This window comes from Nyctibius grandis, chromosome Z (genome assembly GCF_013368605.1).
Source record: "Nyctibius grandis isolate bNycGra1 chromosome Z, bNycGra1.pri, whole genome shotgun sequence".
NCBI lineage: Eukaryota > Metazoa > Chordata > Aves > Nyctibiiformes > Nyctibiidae > Nyctibius > Nyctibius grandis.
In genome coordinates, this window is record NC_090695.1 from 90,465,342 (window position 1) to 90,482,509 (window position 17,168).

At 42.7% G+C, this 17,168-nt stretch overlaps 1 protein-coding gene across 1 annotated transcript in view; it reads left to right on the forward strand.

Moving 5' to 3' along the window:
* XYLT1 (xylosyltransferase 1) overlaps positions 1-17,168 on the forward strand; it is a 191,395-nt gene that overhangs the window by 43,806 nt on the left and 130,421 nt on the right. The gene's annotated exons all lie outside the window — the stretch shown is intronic.

Sequence of the window (17,168 nt, forward strand, 5' to 3'; positions counted from 1 at the left end):
GATTCAGCTGTAAAACGACACAGAACAAATAAATAAAATTTTAAAAAGAACCTTTCAACTGGTTTGGTTCTCCTGTGCGGGTCAGGGCCCAGCTACACAAAACGTGGGTGCACAAACTGCTGCGGTGCGAGTGCTGCGGTGCTGGGGTGAGGGCACCTGCAACTGGCACTGCTGCTGGGCAGCCACTGCCCCGTGCAAAGCCACACGTGGATTGGTGCTGCCTCCAGGGGTGGAGAGAAGTGACTAGAAACCAAGTGAAAATCAGCCCATCAAGTAAAAAAAAAAACTTTTCAAGCACCTGCCACAGTCCTCAAAGCTGAACAGAGTTGCGCGGAAACCGAAAACACGCAGTCCAGAAGTGATGGAAGGGGCAGCGAGCAGAAGGCATGTCTGTAGGATTGGCCAGAGCAGCCAACAGCACTTTGCTGAGTCTAAGCACTGGGCTTTCCTGCAGTCAGTCTTGGACTGTCACTAAAAATGTGTGTGATTAGATTGGGGCATAGATTGAGTAACCGTATTCAAACCTGATGTCTCTTGAAACAGTGCTAGAGAAACGTTTTTTTGTGGCATGGGAGAGAGACATGTCTTGTGGTCAACATCCTAGACGGTGACTGAGGGATTTCTCTCATTTTTCCCTGTGTGACTTTGGAATAGTCGGTTTATTTGTCTGTACTTCAGTTCCTCTGAGTCTTCCCATCCTTTAGTTTTGTTTTGGAAAGGTTGCAACTTCTGTGAAAACAGTGTCTCTTTCCTGTACGTGAGCGAGACATTAACCCTTTGTGAAAAATATGGCAACCAAGCCCCAGACCAGAGTTGCTGTACTCAGTGTCACATTTCAACAGTAAACAGCCTTACCCTGATCAGTCTTTAACTGTGATGAATGTGTCATGCTGTTTATACAGCAATGTCATACAGTTTATACTCCAGTTCCACTACAGATTTCGTTTGAGCACAAGCACTGGAGATTAATGATTCATAGCATTTGAAAAATGGCAGTCTGAAATTTCAGATGGGATGATTGCCGATGTCCCCGGGGTTTGGTTATAACAACTCTTGTAGTACTGTGGCAGGCTGCTGAAACCTAGTAGAGTTTAAGTGGAACATACACAGATGAAGAAAAACTTTGCTCCGAATGGTACCGGTTGTTCTGCTGTTTGTTCCTGAGTGTTTCTGTGCAGAGATGTGGACGAGTGATAACTGTGCTCTCTGACTCAGACCTTTCATTAGCAGCTAATAATCAATGAGAGGAGGCAGGTTGGACAAAGCAGAGAGGTTGTAACTTAAAAAAAAATGTGCATGCCCTCATCCGTCACATGTGGGCTATTCCTGTGCACATTACCATACATAACCGTGCATCAGGCCACGCACAGGAGCTGGAGAAGAGCAGTAGGATTTACCCAGATGTGATGTATTTGGCACTAGTGACAGGTAGATAATTTTAAGAACATGCCTCTTCCTGCAGTAAGAGTGAAAGCCTTTCTTTTAAGTTGCTGACATTGAGCTCGAATTGTAAAACTATTTTTTGCAGTTGAAAACTGAATTTGACTATGTTTATGTCCTCCCTCCTTCTCCACCCTTCTCAGCTTCCTTATTGCCTCACTTAAAGAGGAGAATTGGGATGCATTCTCTGTGGTTGTGTTTTGGGAACCTTCAGGTCAGCTCTGAGAGCTGTGATGAGTGTGATACCTGTAACTGCGTGAGTAAAGCAGAAAAGTAGAGTGGGCAATTGGGCACCAAGTGAAAGAAGTAGCCTCTGTGCGAGGCAGAGGTGGCATCCAGAAACAAACCAGCAAAGTCTCTCCATCTTTGTTTCACAGTCAGTGGATGCTGAGAGGCAGCAATGTTGCACTGTGTGAACCGCTGTTGGGAGAAAGGGCAAAAAAACCCCAAACCTGCACCGTATCTAGCAATTGTGCTGGTGCAAAAAGTGTGAGATGGGGAAGGAAAGGAGAAACTTACCTGTTTTGTTTCTACTTTTGCCCATAAAAGCCAAGCTTTGTTTTTTCTCAGATAATTCAGAAGCGAACACCATGTCACGTGTATGAATGATGTGTGTTCTAATGACGGAGTCCCCCCGCAATGCCACAGTATTGTTCCCTGCACAATGGCTACAGTATAAGTTAATACAAGTAACCATAGCCAAAATGTGGAGGAGGAAAATAAACAGGAAAAACTGTAGCATCACAGTTTAATAGGCCCATGATAATGTTCCACATGGTGAAATAATGCCATTCAAAAGCTGGTTTATATTTATTATTTTCTTTTAGTCAAGAAAGCTTTTGTAATTAATAATTACAGTAAGAAATCTGTTCTGTTCAGCAAGCATTGGACTTAATGTGTCTGGCTTTTAAATAGTCTGAAGCCTTATCTATTACAGGAATCCCCTGATCTTTCCAGGATGTTTTATACATACAGTAGCTGCTTCCTCTTATAGAAATAATGTCATTTGGAAGTGAACAATACATGCTGAAAAAGCTGTTGTCTGCAATCAAATTGGCAGCGACTGAGAAAATCCAGATGATCTCCCAAAGGGGAGTCTGTGCATCTGGGCTGTTCTTTGTTACAGTAGTATTTTGCTCTTTCTATTTAAACACGTTTTGTATTCTATCTGCCACGCACACCTGCCAGTATTGTGATCCTTCTGCTATGGTATAAATGTGAGTAGGACAATGTTGTGACCAAACTAGCATTGCTTAGAGTCCAGCTGCAAAATGGGTGAGTTTATCCCTGCTAAGTCTATAAGAGCAGAGCTGTGAGTGCTGACATCATTTGGCTTTAGAAGTGTAAAGCCATCCAAGGACAAGATTCCTCTCACCTCTTCTCTTACCTTCAGATGATTTGTTTTTCCCCCTAGCTTAGCTGATGACCTGATATTTGGATTTCACTGAGGTTTCTCAATCTCCTTCCAGTCTTGATATCATTTGGCCAGTTGTCAGATAATATCTACTACATGTGTATAGTAATGGTACTCTGGTGTTAGAACATGTTGATGAAAGATTACATTTAAATTAGCAGTGTGACAGAGGTGATCATGGATGTTTTCACCTGGGCAGAGTATGCTGCCTGGCCCGTGACTTGCTGAGTGGAGGAAAGAAATATCAAGGATTTGAAGGCCAATTTCTTCCTTGACTTTTTTTCCTGGGTTGTTAGCTTGTTTCTTCATTAGTATGTTTACAGTGAATATTAAACCAAAAGCTGCTTTATAGGCATAATTAAAAGTAAAAGGAATATATAGTTTCTTGCAGGAAAACCAGGGATTTTTTCATTCTGTTCTGTGGCTTAGCCAAAGTGAGAATCACAATGGCCTGAGTATCTGGGGATATCAAAACTCAAAATTAGTCTCTGGGGCCCGATAATCTGACAGACAAGAATTTAGTCAACTAAACTGAAGTGGTCTAATTTCGACAGATGTGATGGATTAAAGAGAGAGCATCATTGACCTGGTTCCACTCTGTTAGGCTTTCCAATTAAACAGGATGTTGTAGAAAGCAAGACCTTGCAGAGTAATACCCAGAACAGCAGGACTGAGGTTTTAGGTGTCCCTTATACTTTAAAAGATGTTCCTTTAAAGATTTTGCTTGAGTGCTAATCCCAGAACACTAATGATGGAGTCTCCTGTAGGGACGTTATCTCTTTCTAACCTCTTAATTAACTGGCTAAATGGACATTTTTTGTGCATTGGTGTTTAGAAGCACTTTAATGAGGTTTGAATCCTCTGGCCAAGCCAAGTTAAGAGTTCAGATTTTGGCACCAAGGAAGATGCCAAACTGCAGAAAATGCACGGTGCACTTGCACATCTAATGTGCAGAGCTGGAGAAAGACATTCATCAGGATGAAATTTTAATGGCAAACAGAGCAAACATGGTGTTCTGCAGCTGTTGGGAGGAAAAAATTTGCCAAGGATGTGACCAACCCTATCATCATCAAGTCCTGATCAACTTTATGAAAAGGTTCTAATGCCTTGAAATTACAGGAGCATCAGTCAATTGTAAACTAAGAAATGTAACAGAGGATTAAATCAAAGATGCAAGGGCCTGTGTGTGGCCTGGACTTGTTCTGTAGCTAAACTGTCTCTGATATACTCTGGTTACTGCAACTTCCTTCACTCATCCAAATATTGTAGAGATCCTGTAATTTCTGTGTGATGGTAGGATGTCTGGAAAAGGAGGATCTCTTAAAAAAAAAAAATAAATCCTGTCATTATTCAAGCAGGTGTGTTTGTTCCTAACATCGCTACTTTGGACCAATAATGGCTCAAAACACTTTCTTTTCCGCTATTCCAGAGTAATGGCTGTTTCTGTCTGCTCTTTTTGTAGATTGAACCTCCTACTCCCTACACCAGCTTGAAGACTCAGGTTAGTGCCACCTCCCCCACACTTTCTTAGAAGAGATTCTCTGAAAAGAGAGGGCTGATCTGCTGTTGTCCACCATATTTATGATACTTAACCATGTTGGTGGCCCTGGAGAAGGTGCCACTGTAACAGCAGTAGCAGTAGCTCCCAACATGACTGTCTGGGCAAGAAGAGAACCAGACTCTTTACAGGAAACAGTAGATGCAGATGGTGAGGAAGGGACCTGGTATACAGCTGGACAACAGCAGAAGTGACTTGTATTTGTTAGAAGAGAAGACACAGTCCTCAAGGCAGTGCAAGCATCCAGTCATTGGATTCTTGCTTCTTTTTGTATACTCAGCTTCGTAGCTTTTGTTGTGATCCCCTCTGCTAGTGTGTTACTCTAAAATACTGTCGCGCTGCTGATTTGCTCTTTAGACATTACAACGAATGGTAGTGAAGCCATGGAGATGCCTGGCACCAGAAGGTCAAAGTGACAGAAGGGATTTTACAAAGTCACTGATGCTTTGATTTGTGTTTTCTAACAAGGCAGCATCATTGATTTCCATTCGCACTGATCTTTGGGAGACAGCAAAGGCAATGGTACTTGCATACTGAAGATGAGTGCTTATTCAGAACACACATTTCCAATGTCCCTTAGTAACTGCATAAATATTTCTGCCTTTGTCTTCTGCTGGCCTTTCTCTGGGGAAAGCTTTTGACTGTTTTGTTACTTGTTTCAACAAGCATACTACATCTTTTTTATGGACCTCGCTTTTGGAGCCAAGCCTTTGTGAGTTGAAACTGGCAAGGAAGGATCACGCAAAGATTGTTATACACAGTAGTGTTAGAAAGGGGTATCAAAACGCAGAGTACCTAATAAAGCACTAATCTGTGCATGATGTAGAATTAGCAATATGCAGTAATAATTAAGACTTACTTTATTACTGACTTAAAATAGCATAAGAACATCAGTTTGTGTCAGTGAAGGTAGTAGGGGAGAATGCACATGTGAGTATGAGCAACAGAATTTCACACTTGGAGGAGAAGGAAGTGAAAGGGAGATCATCAGCTCCAGCTGGTACAGCAGCCATCTGCGGCAGATGACGGCTGAGGTGATGCCTTCAGCCCCAGCATACCCCTTCCTTGTCCTGCCCTGCTGGTCTGCATCTTTGCTGACCAGTATGTCGTGCGCTCTTCCGGCTCATTACCTCCTTGCTAAGACTGTCAGCAGGAGTGCCAGGTGACACAACAAAAATTGCTGTACTTTCAAGGGGCCTTAATTTTTTGGGGTCAGGGAGGGCATAAATGCATTGCTTAATGGATAATTAAGGTAGAAATTAAGTGTATGCGTATATGTGTTGATATTTCTTTTGGTGTTACTGAAAGCCACATCCACTTCTGAATCCATTTTCTGTGGAACGCTGCTTACTTCTGACCTTGAAATAGATGAGGAGAGCCAAATCCAACTTTTCATGGGCAACACACGTTGCAAAGTGTTGTAGACGGTTGGGGGCTGCTCAAATGTAGGAACTGAGACCAGGCAGGTATCCTGGGGTGGGGAGGGAAGGGACTGTCTTTGAGAGGTGGAAGTAAATCTGGGTATCACAGCTGAAGGTCAGGGCATGGCTTTGGTTTCTAGGGATGTATTTCTCTTTAGGTGAAGTGGTCAAAAGCATTCAGATTAGCAGTGGAAGCTGTTGTTTTGTATCCAGACTAAGAAGTTAGAGATTGAAGACTGGGCCACAGTCTGAGCTGCAAGTGTCTCTGTTTTCTTTGCTGTGAAGAAGCACTGTGAGAAAAATGACATCAGCAGCTTTTAACATTTTGCCTACTTGAACAGGATGTTAACTAATACAGTTAGTAAAGAATCCCCAAATTTGCAGAAGTTTCCCTGCATGCTTTATTTTCTTCCTTTTTCTTTGGGGGCAGATGGGAGTGGAGAGTAGTGCTGCATTCATTTGAGACGTGTTGAGTAGACTGGTAGCAGCTTCTCTGCTTTGCTGGTTTCCTGCACAATCTTGGGATGAATTGGCTCATTTGAGAGTTTCTCTACACTACCTTCTGGTTTGGTTGGTATTTTGAATGTTGACATTTCAAACCCATGCTGTGTATTGAAAGGCAACCGTATTCTGGAGGCCTTCTCATGAATTTTTCATATAATTTCCCCTCCTTTCCCTAGTCTTCCAATCAGCTGTACAACTGTTGAAAATTTTACAGGTGTGGCTGCAAGTGATCTTCTGAAGAGAGAATGGGTACTCTTCCAACCAGCTCAGCTTCAGGAGATCTCTTTGAATTCCCCTGTAAAGATATATTTTGGGTTGTGTGTAATAAGCGAACAGAGGGAAAACATTTACTTGAGAGCGAAGCAAGTATTTTTGGCTGATATTTTTCCAAGGAAAAGAAAGTTTCTGCAAACAAAATAATTTTTGCACAATTTCCTCATGTTCTCTCTTTTTTAGAGACATATCAAAAAACTTTGTTCAAATTGGACCTGCCAAATCACACTTCTTGTGTTAATCAAATAGCAGTACATTGGGGATCAGTCTGATTGATTTATACCTACCTACGCTGGGACAGTGTGTCAAAAGATGATACAGTCAGGCAGTTCCTGTTCTTTTTTTGTAAGTGGGATTATATAGCTCTGTCCTGATTTTGTGGGATAAAATTTATAGAATCAAGTTTCTGTTAGATTTTGTTTCAGTTGTGCCCAGATATGTTGATCAAGGCCATTAGCAGCTATACCCAGGGCAGCTGCCCCAGGCTGGCCCACAGGTGTATTCCATATCATTAACATAAAATTCAGTATACAAGGGAGGGCTTGCTGAGGTGGGGGGAGTTCTTTTTGCTCTCTTCTCTCCCACCTATTTCGCATTCTCGGTGATTGCCATTCCTGGAGCAACTTGCCAGCGCTCTGTAGCTAAGTATAAATTTGTGTGTTTTGTATTATCATTGATATTGGCTTCCTTATTTTATTAAATCTGTTTAACTTCAACCCATGAGTATCCCTCCTTTTCCCAATTCCCTTCCTCAGTCGGGGAAGGGACACTGGGTGAGAGAGCAACTGTTATTGTTTAGACCTGCGTGCAGGCTAAATGAAGACAAGCTCACAACTGTTTTTTTAGTTTTTCTCGCGTTAAATGGTGTGTAACAAGCATGAATCATATAATGTATAAATTTGGTGTAGCAGATTAACAACTATTTAATCATCTGTGTTCAAGGGAGTAGGATGTGGCAAATTTATTTGCACTGTGTTGCAAAATGATGCTCATCTAGGGTGAAACCCAGAAACTTTGTCTTTACTGTATTGGAAAAAATATTTTGAAAACAAACCTCCCATTTCCTATCTCTAAATCTCACTGTGCACTAATGCCAAAACCAGATACCCCTGAGCATCCTTGAGGTGTTTGATAAGGTCATGTTGTCAGGATTCTTTTGGAGGGTTCAGGCATGTTTATCTGCACTATCACGCAAAGAGAAGGTGAGCCTGATGAGGAGAGAATGAAGAAAACTAAGAGACAATGAAAGCTGTTTTCAGAAGCTGAGGTGGTTATACATTACATCTGAAATAGCTGTGACTCTGTGACTATGTTTCTCATGATATCAGAAGTTATCTCCATCATTGAGATTGTGGCTGTTTGCATTTCGCACTTCCCATCCTTCATTTCACAAAAATACCGGGAGCCAAATGTAATGGCTTCAGCAGCAGTTAGCCCAGAGATAAAGTTTGGCCCAGTTCTTCATCTCCCCGGAGCAACGGAGTTTGTTATCATCTTTGGGTTAGCGAGATTGTTATCAGACTCCTTCCAAAGCTGTAGCTTTGTGGCTGTTAAAAGTTGTGCAATCAGATGCTAGGGAGGCCTCTAAGGCTTACTGATACAGGACCACAGAGTACTGCAGCTGGCGGGGGGAGGTAAACCTTGCCATGTGTTTTCCTTTTGCCAGTACTGTCCCCGGCATGAGTGCGCTGCAGTGCTTGCCCTGAGAGCCACCGTCTGAGGGCTGCTGGGCTAAGGCTGCGGCATGCGGCAGGCAGATGTGCACCCTCGTGTCTGGTAAGCAGTTGGTTTTCCACTGCTTGGAGGTCAGCAGCATCTCTTCTTAGCTTATGGCAATAATAAAACAAAATTACAATTCTTCTTCCCAGCATATAGAATACTAATTTTTCCTGTGTTGTTAGAAGCCAAAATATGAACTGATTTTTGCTGTGCGGTTTCCAGAAGATGCTCTCACTGGGGCAGCTTGTTGTGCAAGAGTAGCTGGTGGCTTGCAGCCTCCCTTTAAGTGATGGGTGCAGTTCCCAGGTGCTACTGAAGTGTGAAACTTGGAGATTGCTGAAATAACATGTGTACTCAGAATCCAAACACGAGACCTGCATGTAACACATATGCCATGGCAGGAGGATTTCAGCTGGAAAGTTACCTTAGCCAAGGGGGGATGCCAGTCCAGAGAGGATTACATTGGCAAAGAGCCAGTGTGAAAGCTGCTTTGAAGACCTCTTCCCGTGGAACACAAGTGCTCTCCCACGTTGGTAAAGTAAATATTGATGCTGGAGTGTGAGCAGCAGTGTGCTTGTCATAATACAGCAAAACCAGACTGCTTTTTCATATCCTTGTGTAATTAGGGTGTACCCTGCCTGCAGCGTAGCAGTTCAGTACCTCTTACTCGTGTCAGCCTCTTGTCTCTGAGAACAACTCAGATGCCGATTGCTCCCAGACAAAATCTGTATTTTAACAGTAGTGCTTTAAAGAGACCAGGGGAGAAGACTGCTTGTTATTTTCCTCTCTACCATTTAATTTAATTTTTTTTTAAGAGCTAGCTCTTTTTAGAACAAAAATGTCCTACCCTGGAGAGCATCGTGTAAGGAACAAAAATTGTCATATTAAAAGGTATTTATTATTCTGTAATTCCTTTCTCTGAAATTGATTTCTGGCTTAATTCAATAAAAGACTCTGAACTGAAGGTTCGTGGTGTGCCGCTCTGTTGTGGGTGTTGCACTTCACGGTTAAGTGGCTGCTTTGAACAGAAAAAAAGTACTCTCGGTGCATTTCTTGCGAGCTCCTGGCAAGATGCCTTTGTCATCAGCTTTGAGTCAAATAATTTCGTTGCCTATAAGATGCTCAGTTGTTTGACCTTTAATTATTTCTTCTGTTCAACCCAGAAATTTAAAACCATAACCCTCACCTGTGGGTGCTAAGAGGGACTCAGGTCTGTGATCTGCCCCTGTAGCCTGTGGGCAGGAGAGAGGCGGTCCGGAGGCACGCTGCTGCCTGGAAAGTCCACACATCTTTTACCTGGCTCTTGTCTGGGAGTGATGGTATGCTGTCAGCCCTGCTTGGAGCCAGAACACAAGTATGGCAGCATCAGCAGCATCCACACAAGTTGCCTAATTGTGCGTCTTAAAATGGAGATGATTGCAGATAAGTGAGTGTTTTGCCCTTTGTGCGTGGACTTGGTCAGCATCTGCTTCGCTGGGGGCTGCACAGCTGATTTCACCCGAGTGTCATGTAGTCAGCAGTTCCCATTGCAAACTTAAAGGTACTGGATACTTAAAAGTATCCACTACGAAAAACAAGAATAGAAACACTCCCTGCGTTATTTGTTAGAATATCATATGGAAAATAATCATTAAATAATTGGGAAACTTTTTTTAAAGAATATAACTAAAAATAACACTCCGAATCTTTTGTGTCTCTGGTTTTGGGTGTGTTTGGGATTACTTTGAATCTTATGGCTACCTCACAAGTTAGAAACTTGGTTTTTTTTTCCAGTTTTAGTCAATATTCATGAGAAAAACATGAATCCAGGAATCTTGGAGCCTGTAGAAAAAGACTGTCTTGCAGTTTTTGTGACAAGGTAATTGTGATTGGTAACACCATAAATATGGAGTCTTTAATAAAATTATGTTGTGAAGATCAAGTAAACTTCCAGGGTACTTGCTTTTCAAAATGCAGATAAATAGTTTTCTTGTAACTCATTAGTTTGGGGGGCGAGGAGGGATGCATGCTATTTCATAAGGTGCTGAAGTGAGTGAAGAACTGAAATGCCTATGGGATATATGGCTACTGAGGAAAATTCTGCAATTTCTTGCAGTGACTGTACTCACTTTAATTGAGGATTTTGCATTCTGCTGTCAAAGTGAAAAGGAAACAGCATGTTTTCCTTCCTGCTGAGAAACGTAAAAATACAAGTAGAAATCACGGGCTTACCTCTGAAATCTTCGTAATGCAGTCCACATAGAAGCATACGTTTTTTTAACAGTACACCTACCAAAGCCTTATGCTCCCAAGCAAAGATCTTAAAAAGATATGAGTATTGTGATATTTCTCAGCAGAAGCTGATTTGCCAGTACCCTTTTAATTTGCACGGCATTCAAAATGCTTACCAGCAATAGCTAGTGTTTGTGAAGTGTTTGTTTCTGATGGAAAGAGAATTGTAAAATTTCATTCTGTGCTTGCCCATTTTTATTGCATAGGGCAAGTTGGCAGAAGGGAAGATACATAAATTATGTTAATTATAATCAATTAACACCAGAACCAAATGGTTCATTATGACCCTGTCTCTGATGTACGGTAAAGCTATTGTATGCTGTCATGCTCTGCACTTCAAATGACATCACAGAACAGGAAAATTCTTGATTATTTCGGAATAATGGTAACTGGGCTAAAGGATAAAAGATTAATATTTGATAGCATGAGGTCTAGCTGATTGCTTAAATAAAGCTTTTAATGCAGAACTGTTCTGATAGCAAATAGAGAATTGTGCCAACAAACTGAAATATTCTGAGACTAATTGAATCCTTGTTGCCATTCTTTAAGTGAAATACATCTAGAAGTTGTTCTGATAAATATATCTAGAAATAAATAAGTGCTTTGTATCTCACAAATTGCAAATACAATCTGCATTTCTGGCAGTTCCAATATTGCAGTGAGCGGCTGTTACGAGTTTTACAGCTGTTTCATTTCTCCTGTGCATCCCTCGGTGTCAGAACGGTGAGATACAAGGCATTAAAATGTTATGTTCCAGTTAAGTGTTAGGTAGCTCCCCATTCAACACCTCCTAGGCTAACATTTGAGAGCATGCTTAATTACAAGCACCCACTTAAGTGCAGCTGACTTCAGGGAGACTTTTCCTTGAAGTCCCACTGTGTGTCACGCCTTCATTTCTTACCTAAAACCAAATTTCCGTTGCAGTAGTTTAAAATATATTTTTATCTCTGAAGCCCTTTTACATACAGTGGACTGGATCCTCTGGTGAGTAATTCACTGTGCCTCTCCTGAAATGGAGCAGTGTTGGTTTATCCTGGCTGAGGAGGTGACTTATTGTATTAATGTGAGCTGTGAGTAAAACGCAGGTCGACTTGCCAGCATGACTGATGCGTGGTTGTGGAAGGTTGTACAGCAGGTAGAACGAAAAGCTACGTGCAGGTGACCGGTGACTGATGTTACCGCTTGTGTGGCGTTCTCTGTGCAGCATTTCTTGGGAGACAGCTGGGATGCATTTCGCTGGGGGATTGGTTTGAAATGATACTGAAATGTGGGATGTGTTTCTGGTTTATTTCATTTTCTGTAACAGCTACAGGTAAATGCAACTGAAAAGGCTTCTGTGATGTTGCTTCCCCCCTCACCCTGAAATTTTCTCTTCCTCTGGTTACACTGGGATTAGACCTCAATGGTATAAATAGCTCTTCTGTAGCAAAGTGATTTAGAGTGATAATTCCATTTTTTTTGGGTGGTGGAGCATAGCACAGAAAATAAAAATACACAAGTAATTTCTTGAAAACAATCAGATAATAATTGGATAAATATAGACATGCACAGCTGAGTTTTGCATGCAACATTTTCCAGATCTGGTTACAATAATTTTGTAGCCAGGGCCACTTCGAAGTGGCTACATCCACTTTCATTTAACACACTGAGAATTTTTTCTGGTTTTGTAATTACCTAGTCCTTCAAGCACTGGAGACCATAGTACAAGGAGAACCTACTTCTAAAACTGTTCTCGATTTGCAGCAGTAGGACGAATTATGCGGAAGGTGCTTTTGCTCGCATGCCTGAGCTGCTGCACAGCTTGCACGTGCACTTTTTCACATTGACCTTCCTCCTCCTATGAGTGCCTTGTTTTACAGACTTGACGTAGCTTTGCAGTCCCTGTAGTTTTGCCTCATCGTCAGAGTTCACTGGTATTGCTAGAAGAGGAACTACTGGGGTCATATGCTGGCAATAAAAGCCTATTAGTAGCTGGTAAATCCAGTGAAGATATGGAGCTAACATTTGTACCACATGCTCCTGTGTTTTGTGTTCTGTTTGAGAAAATGACTGCAACTGGATAGATTGCAGCGCTGAAGCCAAAGCAAGATTTAAGAGAAAAAGATGCAAATGTTTAGTTGTCTTGACTTACCACAATGTTTACTGTTGCAGTTGATGCTGAGGCAGTGGGCTCATGAGTGACAGTCAGTTGGTTGTCATTCCCACGGGTGCTAGCTGGGCATCCGCAGAAGTGATGGAATTTGTCTGAAAACACTTTTCCATGGGAAATTAGGAAGTAAGCTAATAATCTCTGATTACTTGAAATGCTCCCTATATTTGCCTTTCAGGAAAGAGAAACCAAAATTGTGACTTGCTGGTCTGGACCCTTGTTAATACTGGTGGGAACCGTGTGGTTCAATGTCATTTTCGTGACTGAAAATCTGGCGCTGGCCCAGGCCAAGCAGGGTGTTTTGGCCGTGGAAATGGCACGTCCCACGCAGACCAGCTGCTTTCCCTCCCCTTCAGCACTTTTTTGTAGCATCCCAGTCATAATGACAGGGGTGGCCCTGCCCGCAAAGCATTGCATCCAGTCACACAGGCAGCCCTGCACTCCTCTGTCAGGTGTGCTACGACTGCATCCAGCCACAGCAAGCTACGCGTTAGATAAGGTTATGTGAAGAGTATTAGCGTTTGGAGGCTGCATCTGGTACTCGGCAGAGCATCTGAATTTGAGGCTTGCCTTTCAAAGCTAAAGCCAGAACCCGTATTATTGCCTAAGCTCCATGTATTGTGTGCGTGTAGAGAGCTGACAGCCTCAGAACAGGATTAACAAAATCTGTCATGCAGTGAAAATACCGAGGATGTGAGATTTCTGAATCTCGCAGCACCGTGGCCCTCGGGCAGAGCTGTAACGTGGCCTCTCTGGCTGTTTGGCATTCGCAGCCCGTCACCCCAAAGCATCGCTTCTGTCCATTCTCAGAGAAAAACAAAACCAAAGACAGCACCCTGCCAAGGCTTGCTTCTTTCTGTGAAAAGTGTGTGGTTTTCCCCCACGGGGAGCACTTGCCCGAGAGGTGGGAGCCCTAGAGGGGACCCCCTCTCCTGGGAGGACGCAACCCCTCTGTGCCAGCATCCCGGGGTGCCCTGGCCACGCTGCCCTGCGCCACCCAGATGGGGCGGTGGGGCTTTGGAGAGCGCAAGCTGTGCCGTCCCTCGTGGGGAAGGGTCAGTTCCCTGCTCCTTGTTGCAGGACTGTTTCTCTATTTTATATGTGCTGCTAAACTGGAGAAAAAAATCTGCAGTTCTAAGATTCAAATCAAGATGAAAACAGCTGGGGAGCCTGTGGTGCTGGCTCCTGTTAGGTAGCAAGTGCCAGATGCTGACATTTGTAATGGGTTAATAATTTGTATGCATTACAGCAAAGCCAAGCTTGAAGAGGAACTTCCAAGAAGGGTCATGCTATGAGCAGGTTTGATAAGCTCCTGGCTCTGCTTGGAGATTCAGCTTTAAAACAATTGTAGCCCTGAAATAGTTTTCTTCTTGCTGTTTATGTGTAATATAGTTTATTATACGTATTATTCCATGACTTCATAGGAACCAGAAATAATTTTTATTATTATTCCTTTGTTTCTGTATCTTTTGGCATTTAATTGAACTTTATTCCTTTGTAGTAAATGTTACCTAATGTTTGTAATTGCTTATAATATGACTGTCTTGTAATGTTTGAATTCAGATACAGCAAACGAAATATTTTCAATAAAAACTGATAATAAAATCATGATATTAGAAGAGCAAGCACTTAGTGCCTATAAAATGACACTAAGTTCATTATTTGCAAATTATCTAGATGCTAATTTGGTTGTGGCCTTGAACAGCATTTGGTTTCTTAGTAGGGCAGGAAACATGCAGCATTTGATGTCTGCTTCCAGAGCACCTTTCTGGCAGCTCAGCTTTGAACTTCTGTTGGTACTTTTATCACTATGCTTGGTAGCTGGGGCAAAGTGTCTTACCAAGGTCAAGAAGTTAGTCTTGACTAATAGTGGGGAAAAAAAAAAAAGGCAAAAAAGCAAAAGACAATTTAAATAACAAATCAATGAAGCTTTATCAGTAAGTGCCAGATCAGGCTCATGGTAACCTTTCTCAAGGCCTGCTGCCTATTCCTTTGTCTGTGAAAACACAGAAATGTAGCGTAAATGGAGGTTGTTGCCTTTTTATTTTAGACATCAAACTGCTGACTGACATACTTTTCTCACTCATTGTTTTTTCTCCAGTCAAATAGTTTTGTATTCTTTATAGCCCAGCCTTTCAAAACTGACACAGAGAGATAAAACTTATTGTTAAATTTTGGTGTGGAGCCTAAGTTAAAACACACCCAGGTCTCTGCTCCAGATTTCTTGTGTCACCCAGTGCAGGAGTCCCTTTCTGCCAAGCATAAGGTGTGGCTGGTGGTGTTTTACTCTCCTGGTTGTACAGCGGTTTGGTAGCCTGGGCCAGAAGGTGCTGGCGATGTGCAAGTGCTGTTACTGTCAATGATTTAATAATTCATGTGGAAGATTTAACATGCATATAACTTGGCCATTAATGAGGAAATTATTTAGTTCAGCATGGTGGGGTTTATTTAGAAGGTACCTGCTAGATTGCAGGTTGTGCTGTGCAGGAGGAGCTGCCCCGGTTGCAGCTGGGGAGGTCTGCGGGTTTTTGGTGGCTGGAGGTTTTCTGGGCAGAGCTCCTCCAGGCTTCCTGCGGGAGGGCTGTGAATCCTGGTGCGGCTCCCCCTCACCTGAGGCAAACCAGTGGGCTTGGAAAGCACAAAGCTTCAGAGAAACTAAAACTCAAATGAAACTTGTTTGGGGTCATACCCTGCAGTAGTGGTGTCCTGGTTTTGCAGGGATAAAATTCATAGAGTCACTTTTCTGTTACATTTTGTTTCAGTTTGTGGCCAGCTGTGGTATGGTGATCAAGGCCATCAGCAGTGAAAGCCAGGGCAGCTGCCCCAGGCTGGCCCACAGCTGTATTCTATATCATTAACGTCAGGTTCACTATAAATGGGTAAGCTGCTGGGGATGGGGGGCTCTTTGCCCTGTCTCCTCTCCCTACTTGTCCTCTCTTCCCTTCTCAATGTTTACTATCCCTGGAGGGACTTGTCACCACTCTGAGCTAAGTATAATTGTGTGTCTTCTGTGTTAGTGTCGATACTGGTTTTTTACATTTTATTAAATCTGTTTAAATTTCAACCCGTGAGTCTCCCTCCTTTTCCCAATTCCCTTTCTTGGTTGGGGACATTGGATGATAGAACAACTGGTTATTGTTTAGCCCTGGGTGTGGGCTAAATGGAGACAAGTGGCCATGAGGAGCTTGTCTACAGGAGATGTGTATGAGTACCCTCTGTATTTGACTAAGTGGCTGGCCCCTGTCTCCATGGAAAGCAGAGGTTTCTGGTGTGTAGCTGTTTCTTGTGACACCAGAAGGTGGAAGTCCAGGTCATGTCCATTGCCTGTAGGTCACTTCAAGTGACAGCAGAATGCTGAGTAACTTTTGTGGAGTTAGTGGAGCCTGTGTAGTGCCTGTGAATCTGGGGGTGTGCAGGACTCATTCATGTTATAGTCATTTATAGATTGTGTCTGGATGTGTACTATATATAAAAATCTTTTAAATATAAATTTCCCACTGTTTTGTCTTTTACTACCATTGATATTTTTGGTAAATTCCCATTCCAGCTTAGAAGCAACAGTTTTTCCCTGTGCATTGTTCACTTCGATGCACACACCGTTTTGGAAGCTGTTCCTTTACTGTGCACTGAAAGAAGTTAGCAAAGACCTGTTTTGTTTTTTACACAGAGTGCCAGTATCATGACTGATCCACGGGTCTATGCCACTTTTGACCATTACCTGAAAATTCAATCTGAAAGCCATGTCGTTAATATATGAGAGCGTTATTTCAAATTTCATTTACTCCAGAGTGAATTGGGAGGCTTTGGCATAGAGCCTAGTTTACATTAAGCCTGCCAGCAGAGGAAGTTAATCAAGAATTGTTGGTCCAAGGTGAATTCTTGCTCTGTTTTAGCTTGAATGACTTTCCATGGTAGACAGTCCTTGAGCTAATCTGTTCAACTCCAGGATTAGGTTGTATATTTCAAAAGCATGATTTCCTTGAGGATGCTCCCGAAACAGCCAGCTGAGCCTGTCTGCCCCTTCATTCCCAGCTGTGTTGCTGGGTGCAACCACAAACTCCAACACCAAATATTGGCGTCATTCAGAAAACGTCATCCATTTGCTGTGCTGAAGTTGTTCCACGTGAGGGAGCGTGAGTCTGAGGCTCCCCAGGGGGAGAGTGGGCATTGCAAGGAGTCGGTCAAGGACCTGGGGTATCCCAGATGGCAGTTTTTGTTTTCTATTGGGATCACCAATCCTACTCCACCTCTGCCAAGATCTTAACTGATCATGAAAATACAATATTAGCAAGCTGTGGAAGGTCATCCTGGGAAATGCAAGCTGTAGAGGGCCAACAGGGCTTGCCACTTGGCTGAGAGGGAGGCTTGCTGTCTGGCAGAGATGCTCTTTTCCCAAAAGAATGTTTATTATGTCTTTAA